Source organism: Arvicola amphibius, chromosome 13 (assembly GCF_903992535.2).
Source record: "Arvicola amphibius chromosome 13, mArvAmp1.2, whole genome shotgun sequence".
In the NCBI taxonomy this organism is placed as follows: domain Eukaryota; kingdom Metazoa; phylum Chordata; class Mammalia; order Rodentia; family Cricetidae; genus Arvicola; species Arvicola amphibius.
In genome coordinates this window covers 68515156-68532645 of record NC_052059.1, presented here as the reverse complement: position 1 = coordinate 68532645, position 17490 = coordinate 68515156, and the positions used below count along the sequence as shown (strand labels likewise).

Here is a 17490-nt window from a genome sequence, read left to right as displayed (position 1 = left end):
AGCTAAGGACATTATAAAGAAATGTCCTACTTGTTCTTTCTATAATCAAACACCATTGCCTGCAGGGAGTAACCCAAAGGGTACTCAAAGGAATGAAATCTGACAGATGGATGTGTTTCACTTTATGGAATTTGGTAAATTAAAATATGTACACCACACCATAGACACATATTCAGGTTTTCAATGGGCTACTGCCCTGAGCTCAGAAAAGGCTGATTCAGTAATCACACATTTATTGGAAGTTATGGCCATCATGGGTATACCTGCACAAATAAAGACAGACAATGGTCCAGCATATGTATCTAAGAAAATGAAACACTTTTTTGATTATTATAATATAAAGCATATTACAGATATACCAAATAATCCTACAGGTCAGGCAGTTATAGAAAGATCAAATCGTACTATAAAGGATATGCTGAACAAACAGAAAGGGATGGAAAATACCCCAGAAATAGATTGCATAATGCTTTATTAACCTTGAATTTTCTTAACGCTAATGAGAAAGTAACAACAGCAGCAGAAAGACATTGGATAATGGAAAAGTCTGCTGAACTAAATCAACCGGTTTATTTCAAGGATGTGCTGACCTCTCAATGGAAGCCAGGAGATGTGCTGCGTTGGGGAAGGGGAGTTTGCACTTGTTTCCACAGGAGAAGAAAAATTGTGGATACCATCAAAATTAATAAAGGTTCGATCTGAAGAGGAGAAACCTCTTGGAAAGGTGAAATGACAGCTCATCCACAATGATGATATTCATACAGGTTGTAAGAAAACCATATAGAATGGGGGCAGGGTTCTGTTCTTATCTCCACAGGTAAACATTCATCTTTGAAAAATTCAAGGGACCCTGGATGTTTGAATACTGACAGATGGAAAAATAACTGCCCAATAGGGATTATCAAGAAAACTGAGCTCTCTTCTCACTGCCCCCTTTTGCGTGTGCACACGCGCCCTCTCTCTCTCTCTCTCTCTCTCTCTCTCTCTCTCTCCCCCTCCCTCCCTCTCTCTCTCTTGCTCTCTCTCTCTCTCTTTCTCTCTCTATCTCTCTATCTCTCTCCCTCTTTTCCTCCCTCCCTTGACCCGCACTGTCGAGCACCCCCTTCCTTATGTTATTCTTTTGGTCCCCGCCCCTTTCCACGCCCACTCCCAGCGACCTCTGGTCTCTTGGAGTCATCCTGAATCTCTTCCCTCTCTCTCTTCTCACTGCCCCCTTTTGCGTGTGCACACGTGCCCTCCCCCCCCTCTCTCTCCCCCTCCCTCCCTCTCTCTCTCTTGCTCTCTCTCTTTCTCTCTCTATCTCTCTATCTCTCTCCCTCTTTTCCTCCCTCCCTTGACCCGCACTGTCGAGCACCCCCTTCCTTAATAAATAATCCTCCCACGCAAAAAAAAAAAAAGAAAACTGAATAGGTTCCGTAAGTAAAATATACTAAATCATATTTCTAAATTTATAGAGCTGGTTTTGGAGTTGGACTCTGGCTCCGTCCCTCTCTAATTCCAAACCTGTTGTTAAGAAAAAAACCCAGTTTCTGGAGTTTCTGTCTCATGTCAAGAGCCATGATATGAGACAGAAAGAAATATGAGTTTAGAAAACATCTTTGCTTTCCTTCATATCTCTCATACTTTTCATTGAATATATCTACCATGCCTTTCATTGAATATATGTATGTCTGTATATGTCTATATGATTAATGTTTAAGTTTTCCACAATGAACAATGAGTTTTTCCTACAGTGACATTTGAAGTTTCCAGGAAGAAGATGGGGCCTCATAACAACAACTCCACCTGGTTGATATGACGTCATGATACTGATAGCGCTACTACAAGACCTGTCTTGGGTACCAGCTACACAAGACGGTTCGAACTTGGTTAGTTGAAATGGTGCACATCTTGTACAACATTCTGGCCAGACCTGCACAAAATACTCAAAGACTATTTGCAATTTTAAAAGACATTGATCTTGGAATTTAACCATCATTTTACTTTCACAGGATCCCCCAGAAAGACGTCGCCCCCATGACAGCTGGAAGTAATTCTAGAGGATGACGTCCCCTTTCCCAGTTTGTCCTTGGGTTTAGGGACATTATTTAAGAGTTTAGGGACATTATTTAAGGGTTGATTATAATTAGTATACGGTTGAGGGTTGGGGTGTTGGGGGAGGAATTTTATAAGCTCAGGGATCTTTTTGGAAAAAAAAGAGGGATAATTGGATGATGTGATAATAGATTTGTAATTGTGAGTTACAGATTGGCGCCCACAGCCCTGCCGATTTCACACTACAGATTGGCGCTCCAACGTGGTCACTAAATCCACTTAAAAACCTTGCCCGCTTGGGATCGGAAAGAAAGTACTCTGAGACCATGCCAATGGCTCACTGCTCCCTGCCTGCACCTGGGCAGATGGCGGAATCAGGCTTAGGCGAGCGGGACAGCATTTGCGGATTCCTGCCGCCATAGAGAGAGAGATGTTTTCAGACTGCACGGTGCTCTGCGCTTCAGATTCGGCTGTGACTTGGATTAAGAGAGTTTCTGTGCTGCACGCTCAGTATCAAAATTAAACTGCTGAGTGCAGCTCCAATGTGGACTGCTGTGCACCTGGAACTTTGTGCAGCTCAGGGGCACCAAATGACTGAGGCAGTAGCAGCTTTGGCTCTGCTCCGCCATGCTGAACTGTACTGAGCTCAGGCAGGATCTATCGTAATTACCATGATAACAGCGCAGTTAAGGTTTAGACTTGGCTGGAAACAGGCAGTACCGTATTACCTATAAGTGGCGCAACTTAAGTTTTTAAGAAGTGCTTAACATTTTAAGAAATGCTCCTGGATAGTAAAAAATTACAGATTCACAATAGGACAGATTCAGACATATAAGACCCCCATATGGGTCACAATGTTGGATGACTGTACGTAGGCTTGAGAGAGAGAAAAAAATAAATATATAGAGAATAAAGTTAATGCCTTAAAAAAGGGGTAAAGTCTTTAAAGAGACAGAATAAAGTAAAGTGATAGAGTGAAAATAAGCCACGTAAAAATGGAAAATTCACAGAGAGTCTGGATTATGTATTTTGTTGTGTTTTCTTTGATTTTTTTGACTGTAAAGGAGCTAAGTACAGAGAGACATTTCATTATATGGGCTGCCAGGCTAGACCAGAATGGACATCTTAACGGTATGACTTCAGGATTTGGATCTAAGAACATGATGCTTTGGAAAAGAGTTTCTTCTTTTGTTTTCACAGAGGATGAGACTCTGTGGATTGCTTCTATCCCAATATGGTATGATAGACCACGCCCTCCTGAAAGGTTGCTGTGAACACCCTCAAAAAATTACTTCGCTCAACTGCCGACTGAGATGAACCTAGCACACAGGTTACACCATGAAAGACCTAAATAACAGCGCCCCCCATTCAGCAGGAAGCAGTTTGGAGAGAAAAAACTGCGCCCATTTTCCCAAATATTGCTTATAAATGTTCTTTTACATTTAAAGGGGGAGATGATATAGATATGAATTTGCATTGGTATAGATTTTAAGGTCAATTTTGTTATATGTATATGTATTTCTGATCTTGATTAAGCTATTGTGATAGTAGTTCATTTTAAAAACTGTAATGTATAATTAGGAAATATAGGTTGTTAATGGATAATCATCGATTAATAGTCAAGCTTGTAGTCATGTTAGTCATTTTCTAGATGTGCATAGATATATTTCAGATAGGCATTCTTCATATCTTTCAAAGACTGCAGAATATGGCATTTAATGTTTTAATAACTTAGGGTTTTTCATGACAATGAGACACGTCTGCTCCTGGCAGCACCAATCTACTTCGAGAGGAAGATGGGCATCGAAGAGGCTACTTATGGAGTTTGTTAGCCATTTGGGCAAGAAAATGCTCTTGCCTGGACTGTTGCATAAACTGGACACAAGGAACCCACAGAAAGAGGACTGCTGAACTTGCCTAAAGGTGAGATGGTCTTTCGGGGTTCCTGATTCATGAAAGAGTCTGCGAGACGTTCTGCAGGACACAGCAGAAAGTGACTGAACTGTCTTTGGAATTTCCTGCTTCATGAAAAAGTCTGCTGGACACTATGGGCCTGAAGGCTGAAGATGGATGCCTCAACGGTACAGAGGAACTTTGGGTGACTGTCCAGGCAGCGAGTTGTCTCTGTCATTTCTAGAGTTTTATAAGTTACTTATTTCTTATTTACTTAGGTAGCATTGTATCCTTCTGGAGTCTTTGATGGAGTTGAAGAATAAATAGATAGTTATAGCTTTCCTTAGTTATGATAAAAGATAAAATAGATTTAAATATTGTAACTGTAATACTTGCTTGATAACTGTTTTGTTATATGTAATTTTGCTATGTTAAAGTTGAAGCCTTTCTTTTTTGTTTAAACAGAAAAAGGGGAAATGATGGAGGAGAGTTATCTGTCTATGTTTCTTTCATTGGTTAATTAATAAAGAAAACTGCCTTGGCCCTTTAAGAACAGAAAATCAGGTAGGTGGAGTAGACAGAACAGAATTGTGGGAACAAGGAAGTAGAGTTAGGGAGACGCTTCAGGCATTCGCCATAGTGAGTCTCCATGCTGCTCCTCTCCGAGATGGACGCAGGTTAAGATCTCTCCTGGTAAGCCACAACTCGTGGTGCTACCCAGATTACTAAATATGGGTTAAAGGAAGATGTGAGAATTAACTAATAAGAGGCTGAAACTATGGGCCAGGCAGTGTTTTAAAAGAATACAGTTTCCGTGTAATTATTTCGGGTGTAAAGCTAGCCGGCGGCGGGTGGCAGCCCGCCGCTTCACACTACAGATATCGATTCTTGTATATTGATACAAAGTTAAATTATATTGACTATTGTATGCATGCATGCTTCTACCTCTGTTTAAAACATTTTTATGTATTAATATATTGTATTGATATATGTATATTTACCATATTGCAGTGTACATTTCTACCTCTGATTAAGATACTTATATATTGTTTATGTATTCATATATATTTACCATATTGTATTGTATATTTGTACATTGTTTATATTTGGAGGTCATATTGTCCTCATTTATTGCACAGTTGTTTATTGTCTTAGTCTTTAAGTTAGATAGGTATTGAGAATTATATAGATCAATAGTCATCTATGTTTGTCATTTGTAATTAAACTAATTAGGTTCGTTAGATACATAGAGATTATACTCAGTATAGATAGATAATCTTCAACCTCTTCAAAGAGCTGTAGAAAATGGCCTTTAATTTAACTCAGAGTTCCATGGTAGTGAGACACAATTGCTCCTGGCAACACCGATCTATTCCCAAGAGAATGTTGAGCACCAAAGACACTCCACGAGGAGCCTTTCTTCTTGGCAGAACTGACCTTTGGGCAAAGAAATGCCCATACCTCAACCACTGACAGAGATACAGAGTATCCATAAATGGATAAAACAGAGATTGTCATAGGCTGCCAAGACAGGGTAAGATAGTTTTGAAAAGTTTCTTGCCTTTGAATATGGTATGTCAGTTACTTTAGGCCTTAGCTAAAGTTGGTTGCTTCAATGCTGCAAACGTGACTTTGGGTGATTGTTCAGGTAGCTAGTTGTCTCTGTGATTTGTTGTATGTTTTGGAAGTTGTTTGAATGTACTTCTTAATTACTTAGGTAACATTATTTCCCTTCTCAGATCTTCGATGGGGTTGAAGACTATATAAATGTAGTTACTTTCCTCCCATGACTTAGCCAAGTTATTTATTATACAAGACTTAAGCTAGTTAGAATAGAGTATTTGTACTTATTGTATATAATTTTGTAGTATGTTTAGAACTCCCTTACTTAAACAAAAGGGGAAGGTGTTGCAGGAGCTCCTTCCATTCCTTCAGTCAATAGCTGCTAAGATACCAGCCCATTGAGGCATGGTCTCTACTTCTTTAAAAAAGCAGCAACTGCCCTCCGCTCGCTCTCTGGCTTCCGGCTCTGCTTCCGGCGACTAGGCTCCCTTCCTGATTGCGCAGAGGGCTGTTGTCTGGGACGGTGATTTGTAAGTTTTTCCCCTTTAAATAAATAACCATTCTATTAGTCATAATTCCAAACTGGTGTGGGATTGTTTATGATTTACACCTTCAATTCACCTCTTTTCTGTCCTAACAGAGATGCTTCTTAGCTCTGAGCATCCCATTTTCAGCTCCCAGAAGCTCCCGAAGCAGCACAGATGAAAGCTGTAACCGCCAGGGGAGCAGGAAGTGCACAAGGAGGGAGGGGCTGAGGCCACATGCTGATAGCATTTCAACACTTGGGTGATGTTTAAGCTCTGCAACTTTCTATAAAATAAGGAAGGCCTGAGGAAGAATGTGAGGGGCTAGGTGCCATCTCTTGGTTCAGGAAGATGGCCTTGATCAGTAACTGGAACTGGAGAGGCTTGGAGACACGAATCTTGAAATAACGGAGTTGTTGGGCAAGGCACTGGGCACGGTGACCGAGGATTCATCCTGTCTATTGCTATAGATGGATTTTTCTTTGGGCGGCCAGCTCACAAAAATGACACAGAGACTTATTAATTATGAAGGCTCAGCCTGTAGCTTAGATTTGTGCACTAGGTCTTATAATTAATTTAACCCATTTATATTAATCTTTTTTCCCCATGGCTTTTTACTTCTCTTCCATCTCACATATGCAGTTTCCTCTTCGTTCCCTCTGGTGTCCCTCCGGCACTGAGATTCATCTCCTCCTCTTTCCTCTCTGCTCAGAAGTCCCACCTAACCTCTTCCTGCCTAGTTCTTGACCATTCCACCCTTTATTAAACCATTCAGAAGGCACTGTGGCAAAGACACATCTTCACAGTGTACACAAAAAGTATTCTACAACATCTCACTTCCCCCAGGTCCTTCAGGAGACAAGCCATATACCTGGATGACAAGAAGTTGTGTGAGCTAACTTTCTGAACTACTGTCTGTACAACCCAGAGAAAGCGCAACCCTTAACACCACAGAGATTGTCTCTTCACTAGATAATGAGCCAGAGGTACATGTAAAAGAAGATTAATGTTGACTCTCTCTGAAATTCAGCTGAGTTGACACCGGTGCCAGATGTTTTAATAAGAGTCACTAAAACCATGTGACCGAGGTCAAATACAGTATAGTTTTGGATGTGAGGATTCAAGATTTCTTATTGAATATGTTTAGGCAGACTCATTATCTTACTTGGTATATGTAAGTAGAGAGGCTTGAAGCTGGTTCATTTCATTGTTCCCCAGCCTGCACCCAGTCAGAGGCAGCTTAGCTCACGCCTGTCATTTTTTTTAATGTGTACCGTGTTCTGGCATGTATGCCTGCAGGCCAGAAGAGGGCACCAAATCTCAATACAGATGGTTGTGAGCCACCATGTGGTTGCTGGGAATTGAACTCAGGACCTCTGGAAGAGCAGCCATCTCCCCAGCTCCTTATGCCTGTCTTAAAGAATTAGGCAATATGCACAGGTCCTCAAAGGACTGCCAGTCCATCTAATCCCCTGTACCAGTCATAGCCCAAGGACTGAAAGACATGAGGGCCAGTGATGAGCTAAGTGAGAAGGGAGGACAGAGGAGGATAGGTTTGGACCAGCTGAGTTCTAGTCAGGTCAGCAGTAAGATAGACACTAGAGGGACATCTTCAGGGTAAGAGGACACTCATGAGAGAGGGAGGTGTGGGAGAGAGGACAGTGATGTAGAGAACAGAAAAAGTTGAGACAAAAATGGAGGTGGGGAGGTAAAACCCAGACAAGACACAGGGAGTCCTAGGAGTGTCTCATCCTGTTCAGCTTGGATCTAGAGCCTGACAAGGGACAATGAGAAGGAAGGAAGGACAGACACACACACAGAAAGACTGCTGTCGTGTGGGCTGTGTGCACTCTGATAGAGTCACACCAACTATTGCAGCAAGCTGGAACCCCAGCTCATTTCTTACTTATAGCACAGGACATGGGCGTCTTAAGGTACTTTTCTATTGCTATGATAAAATGCCACAACCAAGGCAACTCATTTTAAAAAAGCATTTAACTGGGTTTACTGCTTCAAGGGGTTAAAGTCCATGACGTCGGAGTGGAGGCGTGGCAGCAGGAAGAGCTAAGATCCTAAAGGAGGAGGCAGAGTGTGAGCTAACAGGGAATCATGTGAGCTTTTTGAAGCCTCAAAGCCTAGTAACATATCTCCTGTAACAGGGCCACTGTCGTACCCTTCTACTGCTCTGCAGAGATTCCATGACCAAGATAACTCTTATAAAAGAAAACGTTTAGTGGGGGAGTTGCTTGGTCACAGTTTTAGAGGGTTAGCCATAACCATCATGGTGGGAAGCAGACAGGCACGACCCCGGAGCAGTAGCTGAAGGCTCTTTGTTTTTGAAACACAGTCTCTCTACATAGCTCGGATTGTCCTGGAGCTTACTATTTATAGAGGAGGCTGGCCTGGACTCACAGAGATCTACCTACCTCTTCCTCCAAAAGTGCTAGGGTTAAAGGCGTGGACCACCATTTTTGGTTCAGTAGCTAAGGATTTTACACCCTAATCTTTAGGCAGCAAAAAGTCACTGGGCCTGGCTTGGACTCTTGAAACCTCAAAGCCCACTCCCAGTGACATACCTCCTCCAAGGCCACACCTCTACTCTTTCCCAAACCATCCCGCTAACTAGGGACCAAGCATTAAAACATACAAGCCCATGGTGGCCATTCTCTTTTCACTATCTGGACCCGGCCTTGTAACTGCACCACAATGCAAATGCATTCAGTCCAACTTCAAAAGTCACCATAGTCTTTAACAGTCTCAAACTGTTTAAAAGTCCTAAGTCTCTTCTGAGTCTTAAGGCAATTTCTTAACTGTGAACTCTTGTAAAATAAAAAAGGCAGGTCCCATTCTTCCAACATGCAATGGTAGAGAATATGCATTGCCATTCCAAAATGGGAAAAGAGAAAGAGAGCAGAGTGAACAAACACTGTCCCAGGGTGGACTGAAACCCGCAGGTCATTTCAGATGGCTTGTTCAGTAGTATCCCATTCCCCCACCTTTGTTGACTGCAACACACTTCTCTCTTTCGAGCTGACACCACGTCCTGAATGCAGCTTTCCTTGGCAGGTGTCCATAGCTCTGGCATCTCCAACATTTTGGGGTCTCCAATGTATTCGGGATCCACCTTCACAGGTTCATAAAATAGCCTCCAGTCAGGGCTGCCCCGGGCCACATGCTTAACCTCAGCAGCACCCCCCCTTTTCTGTCTTGACTCTAACTCCAGAACCACATGGTCAATTTTTTCTGCCTGTTGGGGTCGTAATTTGGCCCCCCTCCTTGACTTGCATTTGCATAAACTTTCAGTTGATGCTGGTTTCTAAAGTGAGGAAATCCCACAGGCTGCATGCAGGATCGCCTGTTCCTTTCTCAGGCCTCGGATCGCCTGTTCCTTTCTCAGGCCTCGGATTCGCCTGTTCCTTTCTCAGGCCGTGGAATCGCCTGTTCCTTTTTCAGGCTGCAGAATTGCCTGGGTGGCCTCTAGTCCTGAGGGTGGTTGCCCCCTTCATTCCATTTTGATTCAGGAAGAACTCCCTTTAAACTTCTTATCTCTTATTCAGCACAAACTTTGGCCCCACCATGATGCTTTCCAGTGCCTCTTTTCTCCTCAAACTGTGCTTTTTGTATTTCTTTTTGCCCCACTTGTTCCTTTTCATGGCAGATTTGCATAGGAGTGAGTGCTACTAGCCATGTGACATAGTTGGTACTAGGCTGTCTTAAAATTAAGGGCATTAATCCAAAGTCTTCAGTTTATATTCCAACAAATGTTTTGGTCAAGTGTAAAAGGAGCTGCGGCAGGAGACCTGCTTTTCGTCCCGGCTCCTGGTTGCCGGCTGGCTTTACCCAAAATAATTACACAGAAACTGTATTCATTTAAACACTGCTTGGCCCATTAGTTCCAGCATTTTATTGGCTAAATCTCACATCTTGATTAATCCATTTCTAATAATCTGTGTAGCACCACGAGGTGGTGGCTTACCGGGAAAGATTCTAGCCTACATCAGTCTTGGGTTGAAGAATCATGGAGACTGCCTGACTCTGCTTCTTCCTCCCAGAATTCTGTTCTGTCTACTCCACCCACCTAAGGGCTAGCTTATCAAAGACCAAGGCAGTTTCTTTATTAACCAATGAAAGTAACACATAGACAGATGACCCTCCTACATCAGTCAAGGGCAGAAAGCAGTTACATTCTTTTCCAAAATATCACAAGAAAGGTCTGTAGGCCACTTACTAATATTCTCACCCTCTAAAACTTCTGGCAACAAACCTCTATAGTCCAAATCCCCCTCCACGTTACTGTCTTCTATGCTCCTACTCAGATGGCCCATCGTTTTAGGGTTTCTATTGCTATGAAGAGACACCATGACTATGGCAACTCTTATAAAGGAAAGTGTCTAATTGGGGCTGGTTTACAGTTCAGAGGGTTAGTCTACTATTGTCATGGTGGGAAACATGGCAACATGCAGACAGGCATGGTGCTGGAGAAGGAGCTGAGAGGCTTACATGCAGGCAACAGGAAGTGAACTTGTGCTACCATGGGTGCAGCTTGAGCACAGGAGACCCCAAAACCCACCCCCACAGTGACACACTTTCCTCCAACAAAGCTACATCTACTACAACAAAGCCATACCACCTAATAGTGCCACTCCAGCGAGGGCCATTTTCTTTCAAAACACTACACCTATTAAGCCCCAATGTCTTAGTGAGGATTTCTATTGCTGCAACAAAACACCATGACCAAAAAAAGAGAGCTGGGAAGGAAAGGGTTCATTTGGCTTACACTTCCACATTGCTGTTCATCACTGAAGGAAGTCAGGACAGGAACTCACACAGGGCAGGATCCTGAAAGCAAGAGCTGATGCAGAAATCATGGAGGGGTGCCACTTAGTGGCTTTCTTCATGTGGTTTATTCAACCTTCCTTATGGAACCCAGGACCACCAGCCCAGGATGGCACCACCCAACCGTGGACTGGGCTTTCCCCTCATCGATCCCTAATTGAGAAAATGCCCTACAGCTGCCTCTCATGGCGGCTTTTCTTCAACTGAAGCTCCTTCCTCTCTGATGACTCTAGTTTGTGCCAACTTGACACACAAAACCAGCCAGTACACCCACTTAAAAAGTTCAACCACTTTTCTAGTCCAAAGACCCAAAGTTTTCCACATTTCTGCAAACAACATGGTCAGGTCTGTCACAGAAATGCCCAGTGCCTAATACCAGTTTCTGTCTTTGTCACTTTTTTTTATTGCTATAGAAGAGACACTATGACCAAGATAACTCTTATACAGGAAAGTGTTTTATTGGGAGATTGCTTGGTTACAATTTTAGAGGGTTAGTTCATGGTCATTATGGCGGGAAGTGGACAGGTATGGCTCCAGAGCAGTAGCTGAGAGCTTTACATTCTGGTCAGCAGACAGCAGGCAGTGAGAAGGGCGCTGGGCCTGAATAGAACTCACTCACCCCCAGTGACATAGCTACTCCAGGACTGCCATGCCTGCCACTCATTCCCAAACAGTTCACCTAGCAAACGGCCAAGCATTCAAACATAGGGCCGATGGGAGTCATTCTCATTAAAACTACCACAGTCACCCTTCCTAATCCTTCCCAAACAGTTCCACCACATTTTTACAAGGTGGAATCATATCTGGGTGGAGTCTTACCCTGAGGATACCCCTCCTATGCTGGCTAGTTTCTATGTTTACTTGACACAAGCTAGAGTCACCTAAGAGGAGAGAACTTCAATTTTGAAAAAGACCAGGCTGTAGGGAGACCTGAAAAGGCATTTTCTTGATTAGTGATTAATGGTGTATTATAGGTGGGGCCACCCCTGGGTTGGTGGTCCTAGCTTCTTCTTCCTCCCTCTGGAAGTATCTAGTGTTAGCACAATAGTACTTAATAAATTTCACATTATGGAAAGAAAGATGTGATGACCAGTTTCTTATTCCTTTCCTGGATCAAGTTAGCTCATGGAAGATCAAAGGAAAAACAATTTCATTTTTACAAGAAAGATTACTTAGAAATGGTTTTTCTAAGGAGGAAAACCACTTGGCATTTTTAAAAATCATTTTATCACTTATGTTCACTAATTGCCTGTGGGTGACCCCAGATGTAGTCTGCTTGGGAAACAGGAAGTTGTGTGCTGGATGACATCACTGCATTCCCCTAGATCCAAGAGCCACAGGCTGGGAATGGGATGCTCCTGTAAGCATCTTCAGTCCCTCTGGCTTCTCCTCAACACAAAGCAGGGAATTATTCAATCTCCCTCTTCTTTTTTTTAAAAAGTTGTTTTTATTGAGCTATATATATATATTTCTCTACTCCCTCCTTTCCTCTCCCCTAAACTTCAACCCTCTCCCATGGTCTCCATGCTCCCAATTTACACAGAAGATCTTGTCTATTTCTACTTCCCATGTAGATTTGATCCATGTATGTCTCTCTTAGGGTCCTCATTGTTGTCTAGGTTCTCTGGGATTGTGATTTGTGGGCTGGTTTTCTTTGCTTTATGTCTAAAAGCCACTTATGAGTTAGTACATATGATAATTGTCTTTCTGGGTCTGGGTTACCTCACTTAATACGGTGTTTTCTAGATCCATCCAACTGCCCACAAATTTCAAGATGTCATTATTTCTTGTCCTTGTGTAGGTACTACATTGTGTAAATGTACCACATTTTCCTTATCCATTCTTCAGTCAAGAGGCATTTACGTTGTTTCCAGGTTCTGGTTATGACAAGCAATGCTGCTGTGAACATAGTTGAGCACATGTCCTTGTGGCACAGTTGAGCATCCTGTGGACATATACACAAAAGTGGTATTACTGGGTCTTGAGGAAGGTTGTTTCCTAATTTTCTGAGAAATCGCTGCACTGATATCCAAAGGAGCTGTACCAGTTTGTATTCCCACCAGCAATGCAGAAGTGTTCCCTTTACCCCACAACCTCTCCAGCATAAGTTGTCATCAGTATTTTTGATCTTGGCCATTCTTACAGGTATAAGATAGAATCTCAGAGTTGTTTTGATTTGCATTTCTCTGATGGCTAAGGATGTTGAGCATTTCCTTAAGTGTCTTTCAGCCATTTTAGAGTTCTCTGTTTAGGTCTGCATTCCATTTTTTAAATTGGATTATTTGTGCTTTTGATGACCAATTTCTTGAGTTCTTTGTATATTTTGGAGATCAGACTTCTGTCTGATGTGGAGTTAGTGAAGATCTTTTTCCATTCTGTAGGCTATCGTTTTGTTTGTTGACTGTATCCTTTGCTTTACAGAAGCTTTTCAGTTTTAGGAGGTCCCATTTATTAATTGTTTCTCTCAGTGTCTGTGCTACTGGGGTTATATTTAGGAAGTGGTCTCCTGTGCAAATGCATCCAAGTATACTTTCCACTTTCTCTTCTATGAGGTTTAGAGTGGTTGGTTTTATGTTGAGGTCTTTGATCCATTTGGACTTGAGTTTTGTGCATGGTGATAGATATGGATCTGTTTTCATCCTTCTACATGATGATACTCAGTTATGCCAACACCACTTGTTGAATATGCTTTCTTTTTTCCATTTGACATTTTTTGCTTCTTTGTCAAAAATCAGGTGTTTGTAGGTGTGTGGGTTGATATTGATCCTCCTGTCTGTTCTTATGCCAATACCAGACTGTATTCAGTACTATAGCTCTGTAGTAGAGTTTGAAGTCAGGAATTGTGATGCCTCCAGAAGTTCCTATATGTACAGGATTGTTTTGGCTATCCTGGGTTTTTTGATTTTCTATATGAAGTTGGGTATTGTTTTTTCAAGGTCTGTGAAGAATTTTGCTGGCATTTTGATGGTGATTGCATTGAATATATAAATTGTTTTTTGTAAGATTGCCATTTTTACTATGTTAATTCTACCTACCCAAGAGCATGGGAGATCTTTCCATTTTTTGGTGTCTTTCTTAATTTCTTTCTTCAAAGATTTAAAGTTCTTATCATACAAGTCTTCCACTTGTTTGGTTAGAGTTACTCCAAAATATTTTATGCTGTTTGTGGCTATTGTGAAGGGTGATGTTTCTCTGATTTCTTTCTCAGTCCATTTATCATCTGTGTAAAGGAGGGCTACTGATTTTTTTCGAGTTAATCTTGTATCCTGCTACATTACTGAAGGTGTTTATAAGCTGTATTATAAGCTCCTTGGTAGAACTTTTGGGGTTACTTATGTAAACTATCAGCAAACAATGAGAGTTTGACTTCTTCTTTTCTGATTTATGTCCCCTTGATCTCCTTTTGTTGTCTTATTGCTCTAACTAGAACCTCAAGTACTATATTGAATAGATATGGAGAGAGTGGACAACCTTGTCTTGTATCTGATTTCAGTGGGATTGCTTTGAGTTTCTCCCCATTTTGTTTGAGGTTGGCTGTTAGCTTGATGTATATTGCCTTAATTATGTTTCTTGTATCCCTGCTCTCTCCAAGACCTTTATCATGAAGGGATGTTGTATTTTGTTGAAGGCTTTTTCATAAAGCATCTAATGAGATTATCATGTTTTTTTTTCTTCTCAGTTTGTTTATATAGTGGATTACATTGACAGATTTTCATATGTTGAACCATTCCTCCGTCTCTGGGATGAAGCCAACTTGATCATGGTGGATGATTTTTCTGACATGTTTTTGGATTTTGTTTGCCAGTATTTTATTATTTTTGCATCAATATTCATGAGTGATATTGGTCTGTAATTCTCTTTCTTAGTAATATCTTTGTGTGGTTTGGGTATCAGGGTAATTGTAGCCTCATAAAAAAAGTTTGGCAATGTTCCTTCTGTTTCTGTTGTGTGAAACAACTTGAGGAGTATTGATATTAGTTCTTCTTTGAAAATCTTGTAGAATTCTATGCTGAAACCATCTGGCCCTGGGCTGTTTTTGGTTGGGAGACTTTTGATGACTGTTTCTTTTCTTCTTTTCTTAGCAGCTATAGGTCTGTTTAATTTGTTTATCTGTTCTTTGATGTGGGATTCCCCTATGTATTCTGTGAATACCATTGGCCTGATAGAGTAGAACAGAGCTAGGCAGGGAAAACTAAACTGAATGCTGGGGAAAAGAAGGTGGAGTCAGGTAGAAGCCATGGAGCCAGACATGCCAAAACTTTGCTGGTAAGCCACAGCCATTTGGTGATTCACAGAATAATGGAGATGGGTTAGTTTAGGATATAAGAGTTAGCCAGAAACACGCTTAAGCTATTGGCCAAATAGTATTGCAAATAATATGGTTTCTATGTGGTTAATTCAGAGCTGAGCAGCCAGGAACAAACAAGTGGCCTCCTAAAACAGGTCTTGATTTAATTTTGGTGATATTTATCCAGAAAATTGCCCATTCTCTTTAAGTTTTCCAATTTTGTAGAGTATAGGTTTTTGAAATATGACCTAATGGTTCTCTGAATTTTCTCCATGTCTCTTGTTATGTTCCACTTTTCACTTCTGATTTTGTTAATTTGGTTATTCTCTCTCTGCCTTTTTTTGTTTGGATAAAGGTTTGTCTATTTTGTTGATTATCTCATTGATTTTTTGTATTGTTTTCTTTTTTCTATTTTGTTGATTTTATCTCTCAATTTGATTATTTCCTGCAGTCTACTCCTCCAGGATGAGTTTGCTTCTTTTTGTTCTAAAGTTTTTAAATGTTCTGTTAACTCACTAGTGTGGGATTTTTCCATCTTCTTTATGTAGGCGTTTAGTGCTATGAACTTTCCTCTTAACACTGCTTTCATTGTGTTCCATAAATTTGGGTATGTTGTGTGGTCATTTTTATTGAATTTTAGTAAGTCTTTAATTTCTTCCTTTATTTCTTCCTTGACCCATTGATGATTCAGATGAGCATTGTTTAATTTCCATGTGTTTGTGGGCTTTCTGAAATTAGTATTGCTGTTGACTTCTAGTTTTAAACCATGGTGATCTGATAAGGTACATTGGGTTATTCCAATATTTTTGTATCTGTTGAGGTTTGTTTAGTTACCTAGTATGTGGTCAATTTTTGAGAAGGTTCCATAAAGTGCTGAGAAGAAGGTATATTCTTTTCTGTTTTGATGGAATGTTCTATAGATGTCTGTTAAGTCCATTTGATTCACAACATCTGTTAGTTCCCTTATTTCTCTGTTATTGTCTGTCTGACAAACCTGTCCAGTGGTGATAGTGGAGTGTTGAAGTCTCCCACTATTAGTGTGTGGTGTTTAATGTGTGATTTAAGTTTTAGTAGTGTTTCTTTTACATATGAAGATGCCCTTGTATTTGGGGCATAAACGTTCAGTATTGAGATTTCCTCTTGATGGAATTTTCCTGTGACTAATATGAAATGTTCTTCTTTGTCTCTTTGGATTGATTTTAGTTTGAAGTCTATTTTGTTAGATATTAGGATAGCTACACCAGCTTGTTTCTTGGGTCCATTTGATAAAAAACCTTTTTCCTAAACCTTTACTCTGAGGCAATGTCTGTCTTTGAGCTTGAGGTGTGTTTCTTGTATGCAGCAGAAGGATGGATTCTGTTTTCATATCTAGGCTGTTAGCCTGTGTCTTTTTATAGGTGAGTTGGGTACATTTGTATTAAGGGATATTAATGACCAGTGATTGCTAGTCCCTGTTATTTTAGTTTTTGTTGTTGGTAATGTTATTGTGTGTGTTTTCCCCTAAGAGAGAAGCTACCAACCAGAATAAGATTCTGCTCCAGACACTGTGGGTCACTGAAGTCTAAGTCAGTACCAAGCCTAATCATGTGACCTCATCTCAGAATTTAACATGCAGAACGTGGAGCCCAGCTCTCAAGCATGTCATTCAGCAAAGGATCACACCAACAAGTATGCAAAAGACAGCAAAAACCTCAACATCTTCCTGCATCCATCCTTTCCAAGTGTGACCTCCACTTGCCAGACCCTGACAGTAGCCTGCAAGAATGGCCAGAAGAACTCCCACCAAAGTTGAGAGCATATATCCCTGACCATGTGTGACCTCTCCTCAGGGATGTTCTCACCCTACAGTTAGCATCCTAATGCATCTTACACAATAGCCTGCAACTGTCCTCAAGAAGATGCTCTGGGAATCCCTACTAGTTCCTATGCACTTGGACCAAGTTTTTTTTTAGTTTTCCAGACTTCTTACTCTTTGGTCAAGTCCTGAACCCACCCCTGGACACTACTGTGCTCCTTCTCAACCAGGACCTTTTTCTCCCCCATTTCTTGGGCCCTTTCTGCCACAAGCTCTTCAGAGAGGAGCTGGGGCTGACACTTTGGGGGGGCCAAGCTCCAAGGGATGTGTCTTTGTATTTTTGTTCATGTTCAGATAATTTCCCAGGATTCCAGCTCTACTCTCTAGCAGGAGAAATAACGCCTGCTGTTCAGGTGACCAGGAGATGACATGCCCTACCTCAACTCTTCAGGTCCAGGCAGACTGCCAGTGTAGAGAGCCAGGGATTTGGCTCACAGAAGGGGATGAGCAAGTTCAAGGGGGACGGGCTTCCTGGTTTGTGCCTTTGTTCATCTCTC

The 17490-nt window shown here is 41.4% G+C and overlaps 1 pseudogene; it reads left to right on the top strand.

The window, feature by feature from the left end:
• Positions 1-7518: 7518 nt before the first annotated feature.
• LOC119799880 lies at positions 7519-17090 on the top strand (annotated as a pseudogene).
• The last annotated feature ends 400 nt before the right edge of the window (positions 17091-17490 follow it).